Below are 2,801 nucleotides of genomic sequence, written 5' to 3' on the forward strand. Positions count from 1 at the left end.
TTTTTTTTTTGTATTTTTAGTAGAGACCATGTTACCCAGGCTGGTCTCAAATTCCTGACCTCAGGTGATCTGCTTGCCTTGGCCTCCCAAGGTGCTGGAATTACAGGCATGAGCCACTAGGCCCAGCCTAATTTTTGTATTTTTAGTAAAGGCAGGGTTTTGCCAAGGTGGCGATCCTCCTACCTCAGCCTCCCAAGTAGCTGGGACCACAGGCGCATGCCACCACACCTGGCTAATTTTTTTGTAGAGATGGGGTTTCACCACATTTCCCAGGCTGGTCTCGAACTCGTGAGCTCAAGCAATCCACCCATCTCGGCCACCCACAGTGCTGGGATTAAAGGAACGGGCCACCACACTTCGCCCTTTTTCTCAATGTCTTACATTTGAAATATCCCATTATTTTATTTAGTGCAGGGGTGATAATTAAAATAATCGTAAGTTTCATCAGCATGAGATATGGAAAAGAACATGGAATGGACACAACCCTCGTTTTCAGGTAATTTATGTAAATACGCTGTTTGGTTGGGGCAGCCGATTTACTGTATCTTATTACTGATATTACCCATTTGCTGACTGGGGAAAGTGTAGATTTCTCCCAAAAGCAGATGGCCAATCTAGCATAGAATGCTGTTTTCTGACATAAGCAACTACCGGCAGAGAAGTAAACTCTCAATAATCAGAACAAGTCCCTTTGAACTCTACATAGTGCTCATTCTCAGTATCATAAATAATACAACAAAAGGCAAAGGCTCCCTTGAAAAGAGTCTTAACAACTAAAGATAAAGGAACCGGCCCATAAATGAGTGAGTTGGTAGAGGGCATTTGGCAGGAGCACATGGATAAAGAGCCTCAAAAATAAAATGAGAGCTAGTAATGTTCTCTGAGACAGTAAACTGTTCAACAGTATGAAAAACATCTTTAAAACCCACACAAAGGGATTTTTAAAACAGGAAAATCTATTAACCCACAAGTTGTTGGGTTATTTTTCTTAAGTACACACATGTTTTGGAAACTTCAGAATCTCAAAATATATTCCTGATTAGCAACACTCAAGTTTCCAGCTGCCTTTACATTTGTTCGCTTTGTCAAAGCCCTAATTCTACCAAAGTCCTTTGTCCTACACAAATGCCAGCTCAGCTCACCTTACTAGAAAGGCTCTTCTGGGTTTGTCAGCTGTGCCCATGATAAGCAGCTGGGGAGTATGGAAAAACCATTAACCATTGACGGAAAAAGAGAGTAGCCATGGAGTTTCACCATTTGTTGCAGAAGTGGTTATAAAAAAAAAAAATGTAAATCAAAAAATGAAATTAAAAAGACTATTCATTGCTCCACACCTGCTCCAAAAAGCTTTGCAATCACCAATCCATGTAAAATAGCCACAGTTCAATTAAAAGAAGTATTAATCCTTGTTTAAACAGAGAGAGAAAAAAACTAAGAAGGTACAAAGCAAAGGCAAATCACTCAGGGCAAATTACTCAGAAGCAGGAAAAGAAATGTCCACGGATGCACTGGGGATAAACCAAAGGTCTTTCTGAAGTCTGTGTTTCCCTGATGTAGTACTCTAAATGTATGGCATATCCAGGGCAGAGAAACATCAATTTGGAATGTATGCAGGAGAGCTTTTCACAACTTCAAAGCATTGAAATGTGTTCCTAATCAGTATGTAACGTATGAAAACCAAACGCAGATTAGGCCTCAAATATTTCTCATCTTTAGCACAGTCCAACTGCTGGGCATCAGTGCCACTGTTTCCATTCCCTCCTATGCCCACCACCCCAAGAAGTGTGACTATCAGGAGGGCTCTCCCCTAAGCCTGTGCAAGAACCCCACTGAAAACCCCACATCCAAAGCTGGCCATGAGTCGAATCCAATCAGGCACCAACAGTCTGGGGTGTTTGCCTCTATTCAAAAGACAAGAGAGCCAATAGCTCCTCCGTAAAACCCAGGAAAGTGGACATCATCACCATAGCTGGCAGGATTATGCACACCCTGGGGCACAGGGGCTGAGGGAAGCCTCCCAAAAGAACTGAATGGATTTTCAATGAAGAAGCCAAGTAAACTACGCTGCCTGGTTATGTTAGACAGTATGTGCTATACAGAGTATGTGCATTCTAGTATGAAACAATGAAAGAGAAAAGAGCATTAACATTGATAGAATGCTAATGCAGGGGTCAAGATACTAGAAACAAATTATCTCAATTAATGCAACTGAGGCCCACAGGAGTTAAGTAACTGGTCCTAGGTCACAACGGTAGTAAGGGCTAAAACCAGAATCTAAACTCAGGTCTAACTACAAATTAAGTGTTCCTTCTGTCAAATCGGATGCCTTTCATTATTTTTCTCATTTATCATGCTGCCCTGAAATAGTTAAGCTTCACCTATGGGCATCTATAAAGGTGATATCAAACTCAAGAGTGAGCAGAGCCTTTCCTGGACAACCCAGGAGTACATGCTGGCTTAGGAGAAAGAACTCCGTTAGATTCTAAAATGTTTCCCTTTTACCACTTTTGATGAAAATGTTTCTCAAAATATTTGTCTTCTTGAAGACAATACACCAAACACCATTACCCACTATATGTGTTGCCCATGTCCACGGCGTTCTGCCATTAGAAGTGACAGACTGCACTGCACCTTAGAGATGGAAGGGGCTGCACAGACCACTTAGTCAAACCCCAGGACTGCAGGAGTTTCCTCCAAGATTTTTACAAGCTGTCAGAGCAAAAAAAAGTGAATATGAAAAGAAGGCCATTTACATGTGGTCCAATAGATCTAAGATTTAAGCAGTTTGGGGGACACAAGTT

General features: G+C 41.6%; 1 pseudogene across 1 annotated transcript in view; it reads left to right on the top strand.

The window, feature by feature from the left end:
- The window catches only part of LOC105515298, a 9,308-nt pseudogene extending 7,369 nt beyond the window's left edge, over window positions 1-1,939 (top strand). The window contains exon 3 of the transcript XR_001002294.1: window positions 1,661-1,939. The product of XR_001002294.1 is annotated as a 60S ribosomal protein L3 pseudogene (transcript). The remainder of the gene's footprint in view (window positions 1-1,660) is intronic.
- The last annotated feature ends 862 nt before the right edge of the window (window positions 1,940-2,801 follow it).

This window comes from Colobus angolensis, unplaced genomic scaffold, assembly GCF_000951035.1.
Source record: "Colobus angolensis palliatus isolate OR3802 unplaced genomic scaffold, Cang.pa_1.0 Scaffold2587, whole genome shotgun sequence".
NCBI classification, from domain to species: Eukaryota; Metazoa; Chordata; class Mammalia; order Primates; family Cercopithecidae; genus Colobus; species Colobus angolensis.